Raw genomic sequence first — 19,084 nt, forward strand, 5'->3', positions numbered from 1 at the left:
AGAAACAGACCCCAAGAATGATACCTTGTTTCCTTTTATCTGTCTGTATTTCTGTGAGCTTTGGAAATGCTTATGTCAATTTTCTTTTTTTTTAAAAAAAAAGTGACTAGGAGGGGAAAAAGATAAAAAAGTAGACTTTAAGGAGAACACCATGTATTGCAAGATGCACAGTAAAAGTGTATGAATAGGTAAAATAGATAATTTGTGGTGACTGAAAGCTGAGTTAGCAGCTCAAAAATCCTGAGCTGCCCGCACCATAGACACCAGTTCTGTGCTACACACAATGGCTCAAGGCTCCCTCAGTCCAGTCACTGCAGTCAATAGCAGCTGATGGGGCAAACCATCCCAAGCTGTTTCTGCTTCCAATTACTGTGAAACACAGGTGACATGACCTGATGCTTAGTCAGAGATCTTCCCATAATCAAAAACAGTGATGTGAAGGTCCCAGTTCTTAGATCTTTGGTGGCTGATGTTGGGAGAGCTTTTGAGTTTGGGTCTCAGTCAGACCCTCAGTCCTGTGATGTGCCAAGGGCCCCTGCCTTCCCAACAGCCTTGTATATGGAAGCTCTTCTGAATGTGTCTCCTTGGGCCTCAGTTACTGCTCTCAGCTTTTAATTTCCCTGTGTGTGTTCATTCTTTTATTAATGCCCATTCTCCACCATTTCCCACCCTTCTGGAAATGAATTTTCATTCACTGTGGGCCTCCCCAGTTCCCACTGTAGTCAACAAGTGCTTTGCCACTGACTTCCATGCAAACAAGATCTGGGCCTTCCTATTTTTTCTCTCTTCACCCACCCACATCTGTCATCTATCCTTATGCTATTTCTCTAGGTTTTGGTGGTGTTTTTTTTCATTCTGTGTCCATTATTATAAACTTCATAATTTTTTAAAATATTTCTCTGGCCTCTTTGTGCATTGTAATCCGAACCCTTTGCTCTAAACCTCCCTAACTTTTCACACACCCATTCCCTTGTCCCTCTTTCATTTTGTTTCTTTTCCAGCTTTTGGCTTTTATATTTTAACCTCTCTGACTGACATAGGAAACAGAAAAATAAATGAAAGTACTAAGACTTTCATACAGTAGCTGCATGAGGTGGTGGTTTGAATTCATCAAAGGGTATTGGTTTTTCAAATTTTAATAGCCTGGGTAGGAATCTTGTTCATTATTAATCTGTGTTAGAATTGTAATGAAACACTGTGGTGGTGGTAATTAAATTTCAAGACAGATGCTTCATAAATAAAGAAACATTTCATAAATATAAAATTATGCCACTATCTTAGCATGTGCAGGTTCTCTGTCATTACAGAAATGTGATAATTATGTCTGGTTATTCCTTCAGTTTAAGGATGTATAAAGAACAGAAAATGTAGGCACAAAGGAGGGAAATACCTGTAGCACTGAGGTTATACCTTATATCTTTTATGTGTGAGTTTTAGAGGGGTTTGCCTTTTTAATTCAGTGCTCATTTCAGCATGGAAAATCAGTATGTAGATAAGTAGTAACTGTCTTCAACAGCACATCTAACTGTATGTTTCACTAACTGCTGGATAGTCCTTTTTCTTGCAACAGGCTCTCTTTGAACTCTACTCTGTTCCCACTGCTACTTTCAGAGATATGGCCAACTTGAAAACATATTTCTTTGGGTTTTAAAAATCTCTTGAAGTGACACTGACAGGCCTGTAGTTTACAAGGTGCTCCTTCTTGCCCTTGAAAACTGGGACAATGTTGGCCAGCTTCCAGTGAGCTGGGACCTCTCTGGATTCCCAAAACCACTCAAAAATCGCTGAGAGAGGTTTTGCAATTACTAAAGTGTTACAATGAGGTCCATTTTGTGAATTGGAGAGAAGTTTCAGTTATGCATCACCGCCACACAATATTCCTCTAGCATATTTGCGTATAAATATAGCAGTAGACTTATCCTTGTATTGTATCCATGTTAATATTTTGTGTGTACAAAGGTGTGCTTTGCTTTATAATTCCAAATCACGTGATAAAGTCCAGTCAACACCTTTGTAGATTTAAATGTAAATCAAGTAGTTCTGGCATTTAACTTTTATTAATCACAAAGTACTCTAAACTTTCTCAGAGTCTGATCTTTTCATCCTAAGCTTATTTGATCTTCATCCAAGTAACCAGCATGATTCAGTATTCTCCCAGGATATAATATTATAGTTTGCAAAGTGATTGTTAAATGCATTAATAATTTCAATGGGATCATTAATAATATCTCTTGTCAGCGACCTAGCTCGGATAATAACTTTCTTGTGACTTGCATGAAATAAATTTTTTTTCTGGGGGGAAGGGTATCCTTTTCCAGAGGTTTCTAGATGTCTTTCAGTTGTTTTCCAGTGGCTGAAATAGCTTTTAACTGTGGTATGTCTTGAGGTTTATGCACTCATTTCTAAGAAAATGTGATAATTGGTTAACCAATGATTCCTCTGTAGTTGTCATGATTGCTTAACCTAAAACTCCACCAGTATTTTCTGTAAATAACAGTAATTTTATGTATTTTTTGTAATAATGTCTTGTTACAGAATAATTTAAGGCAGCAAATGTCTACTGACATTTGAAGTCATATTAATCTAATAAAATAGTATGGCAAAGACATGTCTTGTGGACTGAAAATTAATTTGGCAGAATTTCAGTTTATAAAAGCAATGTATTATCATTACTGGTATTTTCATATCAAGATAGATACTGGAGTGCAACAGGTAGCTCTCTGGCTATTGGCAGATTGCAAAGAAACCCAAAATTCAATGTAACTTGGAGAGAGACAGTAACAATCTTCATCTCCCTACTTTCCCCCGCCAGTCTGATAGATTGCTGTCTGGCAACTTTCACCTTGCAGATCACCATATCCTCCTTGAATGACAGCAGTCTATCTCTGTGCATCTCTACATTCCCTAAATTGCTGCCTCCTCTCTGTGGAATAAAGCAAGTCCAGCTAATTGATGGCCACAGTTAAGTCAGGATCACTCTTCCTTCCTTACCTACCTTGCTATGATGTAGAGTCAAGGGCTGAGGTGTCATTCTTTCTCAAAGGAAATAAGTCAATACAGAAAATTCAGTTGTGGAAGCAACAGTAAAAGAATGAGAGAGAAATCCCTGCCAAATGTTGATATAACTCACTAGCAACCAGTTGTGTAAGAAGTTGTCTCTGTGCACTGTCTGGTGTGAGCAAGCCAGATTTCACTGTCTTAGGAAAACAAGAAAGTCCTTAGGTAGGTCTGCTTATAACTGTCCTTCACTGAAACATATTCTGATACTCTTCTCTGCTGGCTCCTTCCATCTGATGCATCAGGGTTATACAGTTGAAGAGCAAGATTTATTATGTATTACCAGCAGCAGTCCCACCTTTCAGTTTTTTGCACATACATTGAAATGGCAGGAAGGGTCCATAGCTGTGGACTGCAATGGTTACTGTGGTTGGTGTTCTTTGCATAGTGAATGAAGCAAATTTACAGGTGCAAGGTAATTCATTTACTGTCCCAGCCCTGGCAGTGTTCAAAGCTGGGCTGGATGGAGCTGCGGGCAACCTGGCCTAGAGGAAAGTGTCTCTGCCTATGGAAGGTGGTTTGGAACTAGACCATCTATCTAGTTGACTGGCCTTCCAACCCAAACCATTTTATAGTTCTGTGATTCTGTAATTCTATGTCTTCTGTCTTTCCAAACCTAGAAATTTTAAATAATATTTTTCAGAAGGATACTATTATAATTGTATTTTTGGAGGGTTACCTTGGATTTGTTATTCTTCAGCCCGTTCCCTAGGTCAAGTTAGAGGACCCCATATGAATCTTCATCTCAAGCCAGCAATCAGTGGTTGCAACTGAGCTGTTTGTAGAAGCTGGGAAATGCAGGCATTCCCACAATAACTGTGTCATTGTGTGCATTTGTGTAAGCATCGCTCTTGGAAATTTGCCATATTGTGCTTACCCTCCTCCCCTACCTTTCCCAGAAAAAAAAGTTCACCACTTTACTCTTCTGAATTTCACTGAAGCAATGCCTAAACAAAAAATAGGGGTACACAATTAGGTAGAGACAGAATTTTCCAACAAACTCCAGCTCACACAATGATTAGTAGAGTGGAAAGAAGGATATTCAATCTTGCTTCGTTTTACACAATCCCTATCGGTGTTACTTATTATCAAGGTACTAAACAAGATGTTAATCAAGCATTGTAGCTCCAGTTTTATGAAATTTTATATCCTGTAACATTAATTCTTCTTTGCACACAGGCAAACTGGGTAAGTATTTATCTCTTCTGTTCAGATGAGAGGCTGCAACTTATGTTGTTAGCATTACAGAATCATAGAAATTAAAGATGGAAAAATTTTATTAGATCATCTACAGTAGTAGTTCATCATCTTGCCAATACAAGCATTTTACTATAGAACAATGATTCCTTGCCCAAAGCCGCAGAGAGAATCAGTGTCAGAGCCAGGATTAAAACTTGGAGTTTCTGGCTCCCTGTCCTCTACTCAGACGGCGAGAGCATTCTGCAGAAAAGCTAGATTGTCCAAACATTAACAAAAAACAGCAGGGATGATTTGATTAATTCAGATTTGTTGCTAAAAGGACTGTAGTGTTTTTGATTAGCTCTTGGGCCCTCATCAGGCTTAGAGGGGTGTGTGTGGTAAATTTCCTTTTACCAGTATGTTACCTACAAGATCCTGAAGTGATATGTATTCTTGAGAAACATGCAATTAAAACACTACTTCCAGAAAATCCCAATGAATATATGGATCAGCATCTTTATGATAAATAGGTCAGACTTAATCCTCCAAGATCTTGAAGACAAGGGCTATGTTTTCAATATATCTATATGGTGCCTTACTGGACGCTCTGAAAAGTACTGTGATATGTATTAATAATATTATTTATTGGACATGAGAGCTAAAGTTAGAAGTTATTTCTGAGGGGTAGATTTCAACTGCACCATGAAAATTCCACATGCTTAACTTGCAGAGCTATTTGTGAATGCCAGTTATTTTGCATCCTATACGTGTTTTCGAGGATGAGTAGTACTTGAGAGGTACTTAATATTTTTATTATTACTCTATACCACTTGGTAAATATATTTTATAAATACTTGTATAGTATTTACTTATATAGTACAGAAAGAACACTTAAAAAGTCAGTATTTGCTGCACAGCAGCACTTCCACACTTTCACTTCCACATCAGAGTTTTCACACACAGGTTTCTACAGTAGAAGTATTATTATTGGTACTGGAGAAACTGCCTACTATTACAGATTTCAGATGTCTCTCATTATAAGTTCTTGTTTTCAGTAGCTAAACTTTAACTGAGGAAATTTTGCATTTATATGTATCCACCTCAGATAGGGTTTTCTGAGAATATTTCTAAGAAACTTAGAAGAAAAATTGCAACTATTTTAGTGACATCTGAATCCCTGGGTTTTATAACAGGAATAGAAAATTTGTCAAAAAGGGGATCTTTATGTTGGATGTCTGCTTTCTTTCTGTTTTGAACAAAGTTTTTCAGGATATTCTGAGATGTTCTGGAAGCAAGTTTTCTTCACTTAACTTTATCCCACTTAAAAATGAAGTTTTCCACTGGTCTGATTCTGTTTACTCTTGAACACCAAGGTTTTTGCCTCTTCAGTGCTCTTTTGGTCCTTCCCCCATTGTCAGATGACTTCTCAGACACTAAAAAATGACACTCAGTATTGAGTTTTGTATTGCATTTTAGCAGGAATCTGAGAATGAGTGGTTACATGCTGTGGCAATGTAGAAGATAATGAGAATTAACTCTGCATGCAGCTAAGGTTGTGCTTTCACAATCACTTGAAGATGATCTAAGTAGATGCTTCTGCCAAAAGTGGTGACCTCACCTATCCCCAGACAATGGTGGCATATTCCTGCTTCTTGACTTTGAAAGAACTCATCCAGATGAGGACTACTAACTTTTCAGCTGAATTAGTTTCCTAACACTGTATCCATGAAGATGGTAGCACAGAAGTGGGAGTAAGTAAGTAATATGGCAGGGACAGAGAATGTTAGCTCATACAGGCAGCAGCTGGAATTATCTCTAATTAGTACTAGCAGTTATGTCCTCCTCACGTTTCCATTGATGATGATAATCTTTAAATTCAGTCAGCAGCCTGTTGGTATAGAGACTAATGAATAAGACATGGTTGGTAAATGTCAACAACTTTTGAACATGTTACTTGAGATATTTATCTGCTACTCAAAAATTATTAGGGATATTCATAGGGTTTTTTTGTTGTATGCCTGTATTTCCTTTAGTTTGTTAAGGACCACCTGATTCACACATTTAATTTGGCTGTGGAGAATGGAATTAAATTTATTTTAAATGTCAGTAATGTAAAATTTGGAAACTGACCTGACCACCTAGACTCCCTTTAATCATCAATGTAATTTTATTGGGACTATTAGGTTGGGACCTCTTTAAGTAATCTGTCATTAGGATTAATCATGCTCTAGAAATGTTCACCTTGCTGTATCGAGCAAATATATCGAAAAATAAATAAAATTAATTCTCTGCAGATGAATAGTCACATGACAACATCTACATTGTTATATGCAATGAAGCCAATCAAAAAGCCTAACCATCTAGCCTGGTAAACCAAAGGATTGGTTAGGCAAGGAGAAAAAAGATATAAGGTTTACTTTTGGGAGTATCCATGCTAATATTTGTGCCCATCATCTGAGTCTTACCAGTGCAACACTGCTGTACCCTTCAGTTCAGACCTTCTGGCTTACTTGGAGCTGTAGTGTCCAGGTTGAGGGTAATTAGATATAAAGAATGAATTCTTCCCTATGTGTGCACTGGGACAGTGGAAAGCATTGCCCAGAGGAGCTGTGCATGCCCCATCCCTGGAAGTGTTCAAGGTCAGCTTGGAGTGACCTAGTGGAAGGTGTCCTTTCCAATGACAGGGACATGGAACCAGATAATCTTTAACACCCTTTCCAACCAAAAAAAATATGTGGTTCTGGGAGATTGGGCCAGAGAGACTGAAACTGGTTGGCAAATTCATGATGAGCTGGGAATAAATGGGGCTGAAGGCAAGAACAACCAGTAGGAACAATCAGTGTCCAACTCACTTGCTCTTCTAAACCATCAGTACCAACAGTAGTCTGTGCCATGCAGCAGGGTGTATCAGCCCCATTTGTCACTCATGGGTATCAGAATAGTGCATTGTGATAAATGTTGCCTTTTCCCTACTTTTCTATTTTAAAAATGTAAGTACGGATTCAAAGTCAAGCACTTGAAAGTGAGAATTACCTTTAAGATCATCCCTAAAGGATCATCATCCATGCTACATTTTCTGTGAAAGAGAGATCCCAGGTGGGAACTTACGCTGTTCCTCTTCAAGGTTAGCATATTTCCCTGAATTTCAAGGTTATACAGGCCTCTCTAAAAACCAAAAACCAGATATGCCTGGAAAAATGAAGTTAGTAGACTCTCCCCACATTTCAAGAGGAGGGAAAAATGAACAGGCAAGTACATGTAGGTCAGTCAAGGCTGCTGTTGCACTGCTGCATGCAAATACTTTGAAATTATTTTAAAAATTAGAATAGATGAAAAACCCCCAAACTTTAGGATTAAATAATCATTGCAAAATATGAAGAACTTTCTAAAACCTTTGTAAGTATTTTTGTTTGTTATTAAACTAAATCTGATGAATGTCACTCTATACAGTAGTATTTTCATGCTTTGGTGTTATGTACTTGGACTAACTGAATCAGAGATCTAGCTACACAATGAAAATTAGACAGATTTTAAGTATTTGTCAAATTGAGGCCAAAACTCGAAACAAAAGTAAAGTTATCATACAGTTCAATTAAATTATGCTTAAATATAAGCAGTAGATATGTGTTAACTTCAATTGAGTAATATGTAAGAAATAAACAGCTCACTTTGCAGCTGGGCATTTACAGCCTTTGGCAGGTAACTAACAGCCTCAGAGAGATTTAAGTGGTCAGGTTAAGTGCTATGCATGGGAGCAGGAGGCATGAGAAGAGCTTCAGCATATGAGAACAAGGGATGATCCCCATGAAAAGCACATATGTGCATTTCATATTCTGTGAATTTTCTGGCTCTAGTTGGAGATCATGCCATTGTTTCTAAATAGCTCTGATATTCCCCCCTGTGTCAGTGCAAAGCATTGTTAAAGTTTAATACTACTTCTGTGCTGTTCAGTATTTTAGTTTTCTTGGCACACTTCACTGAGGAAGAGGAATGCTCAGGGCTAAAAATGAATAACTTAATTGCTGGGCCAAATCCTGAGTCCCTCAACTGAGCAGAACTCCCACTAATTTGAGAGGAACTTTTGTTCAATTGACTGCATAACTTGAATCATTGTCCCATGTTAACCTCTGGTCGCTTAGCTAGTCTCATTGCAAGATACACAGGGAAAACACCTTAATCCTGAGGAGCTGAGTTTAAAAATGTTTCACTAAAAACCATCTTCTAAAACAGTTTCTATGTTCTAGCTTCACTTTGATTTAATATTCTCAGCTGCTGGTGATGCAGGGTACTTCTATACTAGCCAAAGCTTTGGTTTTGAGTTATCCTGCTGCATCCTGGGACTGAAAGAGTAAAATTTTGGACTGTTTTTCAGTAAAACAATACCTATTTGGAAATTACTTGCATGTTCTTGCAAGATGATTGTTTTTGCTAATCCAGCCAACTGCTTCAAATTCACTGTAATTTCATATGAGCAAGCCACTGGGAAACTTTGTTGTGTTGCAGTCAAGGATGGTTGCATTTCACAGATGGATAAAATAGGAGGCTCTCCCTCCTCCTCTTCTGTTTATGACAGTCAGTTAGCAATATGTTCTGTAATATTTCTGGAAGAAAGAAATAGTGTTGCAAGAAATATGGCATAAAAGACTGTTTTTTAAGGCTTCTAGTCTGGCTGCATGCATGGTTGCTTGGTTCTCAAAGCAAAAGCACCTTATGTGAGGACTATGATTAACATTTTTATTCTTTAAAGAATTTATTATGGAAAAGAATTTAAAGGAGAAAACCAGCCAGCTTCTTGACAGTTGTCAGCTTTTGTGACAATGGCAAGACTATCAGAAGTCCTCATATTTACTTTGCACTGTGCATTTTCAAGTCAGAAGGGAAAGTAGCATTACATTTGATGGAGTTTAGAGAAGAATGAAAAAAAAATAATTAGAAATTTCAGAGAAATAGAAAATTTCAGCTTGAATTGTCATCTGTTGGTCTCATGTACTGACATTTATGGGAATATTTCCATTCTGTTTTTCATGTCTTGTGACTGAGGTTATCACAATCTTATTCTAAATCTTGTTTTAATAACCTTAGTGTTAAGCCCCTCTTGACGGATTTAGGAAAAACAGTTTAAGACATTTGTTTTTCATTCAATGACTTAAAGTGGTGAATGACTTCACCATAATACTTGTGAGTTACTTGTTTTTATCTTGATAATCCAAAACAAGCACCTTATTTTTGTTCTCAATTTGTCAAGCTTCAATTTCCAGTTGTTTGTTCTTGATATTTATCTTCTTTAATTAAAAAGAAACCAGACAACAACAAAACTACTACCAAAACTATTCTTATTTAATCACTAATAAGCTATTATCAGGTCATCTAGTTATCCTTGGACAAATTGACTAGACTGAGCTGTTCTGTTCTGTCATTCTATGAGTAATTTTCCATGCTATGATTCATTCTTACTTTGCTTTCCTGAGCCCTGCACGAATTTTTAACATCTTTGTTTTAAGTCTGGATATCAGGAATTGCACCCACTATTCTAGTAGTGGCCTCACTGGTGAGAATCACACGTAAAAATAACTACAAAATGCATTATTCAAATTCTATTGCCATAGGGGCCAGATAGTACCTAGCTACCATGATAGATATAAAAGCTGTAATAACATTCCATCCCAACCTTTTCTTTGGTTTTGGTTCCTGTGGTTCTCTGCACTCACCATGCCCATTTAGCTCTGAATTTTGGTTGTTCCAAAACTGTAAAGTGAAACTCATCTCAGCCCACAGTTCTTCCCTTTCTGCCCCCTGAATTTTGTGCTGAAACTATGCAAAAATGTGCATTTTTGTTATTTTTATTTAAACAGCAAAAATAGTTTGGCTCAACTGTGCTGAAAACTGGGTCATGGCTTGTTCAAAATATTTGCAGCCCTTTCAAGGAACATTGGTTGTACTTAGGGCTTGTAAGGAACCCCGAATGCAACAGTTTTGGTGGCAGGTGAGAACATTGTCCTGAGTTAAATTAATTTGCTTTTAATGTTTCAAAATATTCTATTGTAAGATAACTCCTGTTCATTTTCTTTCAGCTAGTTAGTGATTGAAGTTAAAATATTTTTATGTTCAGAAGGTGTCACATTGAATTTAAATTAAGTTTACTGCATATGAGAATCTCTCCATAAGGAATTAAACTCAGGTCTGTTTTCCAATAAAACCTGTGCCTGTGATTTCATGCAAACACTGCCTTGTACAAGCTGGGCTCAGCATGGCTGGGCTGAGGGCTCTCAACAAAGTCACATTAGTTCAACCAGGCATCACGCACCAGCAGAGCAACAGTTACAGCATGGAGGATGTCCTCAGCTCAAAGCAAATATAAGGTCATCCAACAAGAATGCTCAGGCACCAGTTGAATCACAGAAGCTTTTTTAAGTCTTGGTAGCTGACTGTGTGTCCTCTCAGACAGTCAGTCATAAATTAATGAAACCTAGCTTAAGTCTGAAGGAAAAAGTAGGAGGAAGGTTATTAGGAGGAAGGTTATATTTCCTTGCATGTGAAGGGGGCTAGCTAACAAGACAAACATAAAATGTCACAGAATTTCAGTTGGTCTATGGTGACTTGATTGTCTATATGAGAGTAATGCAGATTGCTGTTAAAAAGTATATCTCTTGTGGTGTGTTTAATATTTCTTGTGTGTTTAATATTACAAAACTTCTGGTAAATGGACTCCAACTCATAGATTTTAACAAGGACTACAAATATTTTTGGTAAAAATGGCTGAATTTCCAGCAAATACTGAGCAAACTTTTCTTCGGAGTGGAACTGTGTAAAGTGTGCCTATTTCAGCTTTTTTTTCTTTTGATTTGATGCAAACTACAGGTTAAATGAAAAAAAAAACCCAAACCCTATTCTTCAGCAGCTGTTCAGTCTAGCTCTTAAAGCTGAATTAGTCTGGATTGATAGGAAGACTAGGTTTCATACTTTATCTCTAAATGCAAGTGGAAGTATTATATCAACTTTGTACTTCCATCATTTTCACTCTGAGCATGGGTGAGAGAACACCAGCTAAAATAAAATTGTCTATTCATTTATGTTATTTTAATAAATAGATGGCAGGATGTTTACAGGAATTCAGTCTGTTCAAGGAGTGAGGAAATAAAAACTTAGGTATGTGCTTTGAGATGGTAGTAATAACCACAATTTCAGATTAGCACTGAGAGATTTTAAAAACTGTATTTAATTAATTAAATCTTTATGCCATGTCTTGAAATTGAAATACAAAGTACAACCCAAGAAGTATGGAGCTATTTGGCATGACTGTTGCAGAAGAGGCGTGGAATCACAGGTTGCTGAATTTTTAACATGAAGAAACACGGAATTAAAACTCAGCAAGTTTTGAAAATCATTGCAAATTCTAGACCCATTCCAGCTCTTTGAAATACTTGGGAAACCTTAAAGTAACTCAAGGTCTGTATTTTTGGAAAGCATGAATTTTGAGTAAACTCTGGGGACCAGACACCACATGATTCTGCTGTCATGAAGTCCCTGATGTGTTCCTGTGCAATGCAGTGCAGCGATTGAAGGGATTTGCAGTGCCAGGGTATCTGCTGGACCCAAACCAGTTGTTATCGACTTCCTTAAAAACAGTGCAGAACATGAAACCAAAGTTCTGTGTACATTTATTTTTTGTTACATTATTAAGAGTGTGGAAAAATTACAAGTCACTTGAGTTAACAATACTTAGGAAAAGCTTCAATACATGCCCTTAAGTCAGCATAAAGGTACATTTTCCCATGTGATTGCACCTCAGAATATAACACATCTTGAAGACAAACTAATGAAGTATGGCATATTTGCAGGGATGCAAGAATTACTCATAATATTTACTAGAATGTTTTAAAGGTTGGCCACAATCCAGCTGGTAAAAACACTGAATATTTTTAAACTTGTGATAGCAAATATACAAAATCTTTGGGTGTTCCAGAAAGCAGTCACTCCGCTTTAGCGAGCATAAGACATCGTTAGAGCTAAATAAAACATATGCATGTGTTTCTCTGTTTCTCTTTCCTTACACCTTCAACTCAAACTGATATAAGTCATATTTTTCCTGGGTATCAGACAAAAGTCTCCTTCAACTCACTGCTGTAGCTAATTTTATACTTCAAGTTGCTTCTTGAGCTCATATCTTAACCAGCTGTTTGTTTTCTTAAGTGTTCTTTTTATTGAATCTCGTCACTTTCATCAGATGATCACGTATTTTACACTAGAGATTCATTGCTCATTATCAATCCACTTTGCTTCTTTGGTGTTTTGGCTTCTTTCTTCAGCACATTCAGGTATCAGTCACTGTGATCACTCAGTCCAGCACTGTGTATGTGACACAGGTTAGTCCACCCCTCCTATGAGTCCCAGCAGACATCTCCAAAAGAAGTCACCAGTCTGAAGTCCAGAAACATGGATCATCAGGTAAAGTTCATCAGTTAAAGGGATGTATATTATTAACATTTAATGAAGAGGTTTATTTGTCATTATAGTCTTGGACTCCATGAGAAGGCTTTGTCAGCTCAAGAGTAACAAGCAAACCCTGCACAGATAAATGCCAAATTTTGGGCCATCCCTTGCAAACCAATACCATCATGCTTCAGGTAGCTCTCTTCATATCTGCTGTAATACCTAAACAAAATGGGGTGAGTTGAGGACAGAGTTGCAGCCCTAACTCTGAATTTCCTGGCTTTTGTGGGCTTAAGTCATACCCTTAATGTTATTTGAAAGTATTTTTTTGTGGTTTAATATATACTATAACTTTTTCTTTTGTGACAACTGGATTTATACTGGCTTCATCCCTAATACCACTGGAAACTGGAAGCAGGTCATAGTGCGAGCCTGTCTTCCAAATATTTTAAACAGAAAGTCACCATTCGGCACTCATCGCTCTTGTTCTCCAATAAAAGTTCAGTGTTCCACTTCAATTAGAATGATACCTCTTATGTCAATACCACATCCAACTTGTAGACTATTTGTCCTCCTGAATGCTGAAGGTGAACAAATGAACAAAAATCTCCTTGTACTTTTCTGCTTTTACTCATGTGAAAAGACCAGTGTTTGGTGAAAAAAAAAAAAAAAGGTATTTTTCTTTTTTTTCACCAGAAATTCTTTTCTTGTCTTTTAATTTGATTTTCCTTGGTTGGTTCCATAATTATTCTATGGTCAAATGTTTTTATGTTACAGATTGCATTCACATTGACCAAAATCTGCCTATCTCACCAGTAAGTACTACTAATATCTTCATATTCAAGCCATAGTCCTTGGTTGTCTGAGTAACATTATACCACATAACGGAATAAGTCAATGTGCAGTTGTTGATGTGAAGTCCTACCTCCTAATGACTTCTCAGGTCACAGAGCTGAAGTGTATTGCTGAAATACAAGCTTGTCATAAAGGTGTAATTCAGCACTTCAGTTTGAGAGGAGCAATTTTAGAACCTGTGATTTTCCAGCCTTTGTACCTTTGTTTTGCCAGGACAATACCATTACGCTTATTTTCTGGTTTGTGCAAAAATTGGTAGGATATAATTTGTGATGGTGGGCATTGTGATGAGTATATAATTAGGGGATGTGTCAGAATGTCTCTCTTTTAAGGCCATCTTCCATTGTTTTTTAATTTTATAAATTGAATAATCAAGCAATAATCATCACTGTCACATAAATGGAAGGCCAGATTGTCTCCCATTTCAAGAAGCTGAGAAGCTGAAACAGTGTTAGCCTTATGCAAAATGGTCAAAATTTAGTTCTATAAGACATTACCTCTGCCAGCCACTGCCTAAAAGGGATTGCTCAGAACATTGTGTAAGGTCTATACTTGCAGGAGAAATCCCTTTTACATAGATTTGTGTATCGGTTCAATGCTGTCTAATTTCATTAAAGAGCACTTAAAAAACCCTTCATTTTTACAGCTGGCTTAAGCATTTCCTTCATTAAATGAAACCCTTTCTTCCTCTGTTGTCTGACATCGCTTTCACTTTGAAGAACATTTTAATAAGGAGGAGAAAAACCACCTTTTTACTCTTGAAAGTCAGTTGGGAAATTTTGGCATTTGGCAGATTATTGTTAATTTTTTGTAATCTTATTTGACCCCAGTTTTTCTCACCTGTTACAAGATCCACAGACTTACCCCTTATATCACTTGTACTTTTCTCACAATGCAAAGAAGTTGAGCTGTTCTGGTTTTTTTGTATGGGGGCATTTTAAATACATCTGGAGATTGTCATGGTGAACCACATGGCCTATTTATTTCACCTTCCATTTTGGTGACTGGCAGAACTGAGGGCATAAAGGCTCTTGAAAAACCAGGCTGAAGCAGTATTTTTCCAGTAATTGGTGTAAGAGCCATTAACTTAAGTTTTTCATCAGTATGGTTTTACAGAAGCAACAAAAGTTCACAAGACTGCGAATTTGTCAAAAACAGGGCAATGTTCTGGTAAAGGGGACATCTTCCCAGATTTTCAAAATTAAAAAATCTCATCAAAATGACAGTGGTGATATTGTGGCAGGTAAATAGTAGTAAGGACATTGTCTTGCTGCACCCAGGGGGCAGGTCATCTCTTTTTTCATCTTGTTTCTATTCTTTTGGGCTGGTCTCTAAGTAGCAAAAAGAGTTTGTTTGCTCCTGCAAAACACAGTACAGTACAGAGGAGTGTGTGTGTCTATGTATGGACGCACACAAGTGCACAAAACCACAGAGGTTAGTTTTAATTTACTTCAAAATGTGTAAGTGTATTTGGGAGATGGAAACTAAGAAAATTCATAATAAGACTGAATGTAGTCCAGGAACCTTGTAAGATTTGAGACTAGAAAGCAGTTTTCCAATCTTTCATGTATGGAAATACCAGATGAGTCAATGGGTGTTCTCTGAGCTAGGAGCTTCCAGGGCTTCTCTCTCCATGTCAGCAGCATTGCCTTAGAACTTGTTTTTAAAGACCACCCAGTATCCACAGCCACCTCTGATTTAACTGGAGCTTTGGGTGCTCAGTGCCCCTGAAACTGGGCTTATATCTGCCGTGGTGCTTCTGGAAAGGCAATCACACAAAAACAGTTTAGAGAAATTAACATCTGGCATTCAGGATAATGTAAGACTTATTAAAGGTGACAATTCTTGGTAAAAAATTAAACTAGAGATTTTAAACCCCCTCCCACCCTTCCCCCCACCAAGAAAACCCTAAAACAAACAAACAAAAACAAACCAAAAATCAAACAAAGGAAAGAAAACCTGACTTAATGATTGTGTAATAAGAATGTGCTTTTAAAATGATTTTGGCTACAAACAGTTTGGAGCAACCAACTGCAATCTATTAAATTTCAGCTCACAGGGATTTTACTTTTTCCTCAACCTTTTCTGGTACATTATATAAGTATTTTTAGGAAATTCACAGTTCTAGTTGAGTTAAAAAGAAATATCTTGTTTTATAAGGAGAAAACAATTAATATCCAGCTTCTAAGGTAGACCTTTGAAACTGAGATTTTTCACTATTGATTGATGGACATGTTCTATATTATTTTTTTTTTCCACTGGGACTTACTTAATTTTAACTTTAGGGTAAAATCCAACCTGATTTATGCAAGTGTCATTATGTAGAATGCCGGAATTTTTATTACATTTCTTTCTTTGGGATGAATAAAGTAAGCCTAAGTTCCCTTAGGGAGTATGTCTATCTAGAATAAGATGTTTTTCAATATCCATCTTATATGGGAGAGATTTTTACATGTAATCATTCATGAAGGTGAAGGTATAAGTAACATAGGCAATATTTAAATGCTAAATAGGTACTTAAAATTACAATAATTCTTTGTCCACATAGACCTTTCAACAGTTTCAATGAGAATTGAAACCTGCTCATCACAATGGTCATGGAAATAATTAGTTTTACAAATGAATGAAAAAAATAGGCTATGTTGTTTGGGTAATCTGTTTTGGAAGTTAGGAAGCAATGAAATCTAATGACTAAATCCTTCTTTCATAGATTTTCAGAGTCACTCCATTATCAGCTATTCTACTTTTGTAGGGTTTATTAAATATTTTATGGAGAAGTCCCATTTCACATGGTATCAGGCTCTGTTAGGATGGTGGTTCTTGTATCTAGGAATAGATGTGTGCTTAATGGCTAGAAGTGTTCTATATTGCTTCTTGGAAGCTAATTAAAGACAATTAGTGCTTGCTTTGGAGCAGTGATGATTTCAAGTCTTTTTAGAGGATTCATCTAGTATCCCTCTTTCCCCACCATTCTTTTTTCTTTTTTTTTTTTTTTTTTTTTTTTTGACTATGGCAGATATAAACAGCTGAATTATTTGTGATATGAAATTGATGAAATAATTTTTATCGAAGTTGCCATGAAAACAATTTTGAGTTGTGTCAGAAGAGACGGGGATGTAGGGGAGAAGACTGGGCCTTTCCTTAACTGGAGGAAAAAGTGGTCTTCAGGTAACAAGCCTGAGGTGACAGGATCAGAGAGAGAGAAAGGAGCTGCTTGGTAAACCAAATATCAATAGTCCAGTACATGGGTCAGGGGGCAGTAGGAACAGGAGGTAGATGTAGCCTGGGAACTGATTTTGGTACCTGATTCAGAACAAAATAATTTTCAGTTTGGTCCTTGTAACAAACTGATGAAAGAATTAAAAGAAAATGTAAGTGTTGGGCGGGGGAAAATTACTTGGAAGCATCTCTGCCTACCTATTTTGCCAGGAGAATACCATTGGTTTTGGTTTCCATTTCATGCGAGAATTGATAGGATATAATTTGCAATGATGGGCATTATGCTGAGTATATAATTCGGGGATAGGTTAGAATTTGCCTCTTTTAAGGTTGTCTGCAGTTATTGTTTGATAAATGGGATAATGAAGAAATAATCATCACTGTCACATAAATGGAAGGCTAGATTTCCCTCACTTCAAGAAGCTGAAAAGCTGAAAGAGTGTTAGCCAGATGGAGAGTGGTCAAAAGTCATCTGTACTATGCCTTCCACTTGAAAACAAAAGAAATATATTCTTGAGTTTAAGAAATAACTAAGTAACTTAGTGCTTACAGAGAACTCTTTTGATTTCAGGTGAGATGCTCTGAATAACAGAGATAATGAACCTTAAGCCTTCAGCCTTCCCATTTGTTTTTATGGAGATAAATTCAGACTGAGGTAAGTATGACACAGAATCTATGAACAATCACGAACCAACACCCTACACAGCATTCCAAGTTCATATTTTCTGGGAAAAAAAATCTTAAGTGTATACTATAATAAATTAGCAATGCTACTGTCATTTACTATATTGATAAATTTTACTAAGATTCTTCTAGTAGTGAAGCTATTCGAAAATTAGGCTTTGTGTTGTAGTTCATGGAGCTTTATATACTGAAGAATGAATCAAAAAATACTGCTTTGTGTTTATTTGAAAGCAGGACTTTTGAAGAGCATCATACTAATTCTGTAAAGCTTAGCAAATATTTCTGAGATTTCCAGGAACTATCTTCCTGCGTAAAAAAGGTGGTAAAGGAACATTTTCTACTGGTACTAAGGTTACTGGGGAAAGTTCATGGACTCGGGGAGGTTTTCGGGGTGATTAACCTCAGGTGCCAAGGCTGATCCATAGTATTTTTTTCTCTGAGAAATAACTCATTCTGATCTGATAAAAGAGGTACAGCAGATCATGTTCTTACAACTGTCTGTACCAACACTTGTGGATGCAATATTGTATATTCCAATATAGAACAAGCCTCTGAATTAAACAAAGGGATGGGTGGAACGGCCTGAATTTAAAAAGGCTCTTCAATACTTCTTTCTGGACTCCTCATGCAGAAAATCATTGGCTGCCAGGTAAACTAGATCTGGACAGATAATCTTCATTGCTTCATGAATTGTTGTCTCTAAAGCTTTTATTGTTCTGTGTAGATGATTAATGCACTTACAGATGACTCTGCACTTACTAGTCCTGATGTTCTCCCAGGGACAGCACGAATAAACGTTCCTCCATGAAGTTTAGGCTTGAATAGATCTTCTCAAAGACCCACTGGCTCAATCTCCTCCTAGGCAGAGGGAAAATAAATGTCTTATTATCAAAATATTTTGTCATTTCAAGGTTTTAAGACTTAACTAGGACCATTGAAAAAGACACATTGGATTAGAGGAGGAATAAACACAGAAACTCAGAGACCCTCTGGGACACGCTAATCTGTGAGAATTTTGTGAAGAGCAAAGATAAAAGAAAGGTTAGATAGGTCTTCAGTGTGCTGAATGTCTCTCACTTTTTTTTATAGAATATAACTGAACTGTGCTTCACTCAATTTAAAATTTTACTTTATGTTTGACCTTTTCCAGCTTAATGACACAGTTGCAGTGGTAGGACACAGGAGACATGCCAGTGACAGTGACTAAATAAAAAGAAAACCATTAAGAGAAACCATGTATATTTTTGCCTAGCAGAGAACAAAAACATTGTTTTCCTGAAAGCCACATGAATTTGTTTTCCAGGTGTTAAAAAAGGGCATTGGGCATCAATAGAAAAGAACTGGATGAGAGAGCTGGGTTTTAGTAGTTGTCCTTTGGACAGTGATCATACTTATTACAATATCTCCATATAAATTTTATATGAAAATAAACATTGAATTTGCAAAATAGTCCCAGACTTAAATAGCATTAAGGTCACACTCCAAGTGGATATTTTAAAATGTGCTTCACTTTACTGACTTTAATTACTGTCCCTCTCTACCTATTTTCAGATGTTACCTCAAATCTGATATGGATAAATGAAAACTTAATCTTTTCCCTGCTAATCCCTTTTGCCTTCTTTTTAATCACTGTGAATAATGCTAATCTGTTTACTCAGCC

At 36.8% G+C, this 19,084-nt stretch overlaps 1 long non-coding RNA gene across 1 annotated transcript in view; it reads left to right on the plus strand.

Annotated features, from left to right (window-relative positions):
- LOC131573304 (uncharacterized) overlaps window positions 1–18,286 on the plus strand; it is a 71,619-nt gene extending 53,333 nt beyond the window's left edge. The window contains exons 2-4 of the long non-coding RNA XR_009276173.1: window positions 12,543–12,681; window positions 17,312–17,395; window positions 18,204–18,286. This is a non-coding gene — a long non-coding RNA (uncharacterized LOC131573304). The remainder of the gene's footprint in view (window positions 1–12,542; window positions 12,682–17,311; window positions 17,396–18,203) is intronic.
- The last annotated feature ends 798 nt before the right edge of the window (window positions 18,287–19,084 follow it).

The sequence above is a fragment of the Poecile atricapillus genome, chromosome Z, assembly GCF_030490865.1.
Source record: "Poecile atricapillus isolate bPoeAtr1 chromosome Z, bPoeAtr1.hap1, whole genome shotgun sequence".
In the NCBI taxonomy this organism is placed as follows: Eukaryota; Metazoa; Chordata; class Aves; order Passeriformes; family Paridae; genus Poecile; species Poecile atricapillus.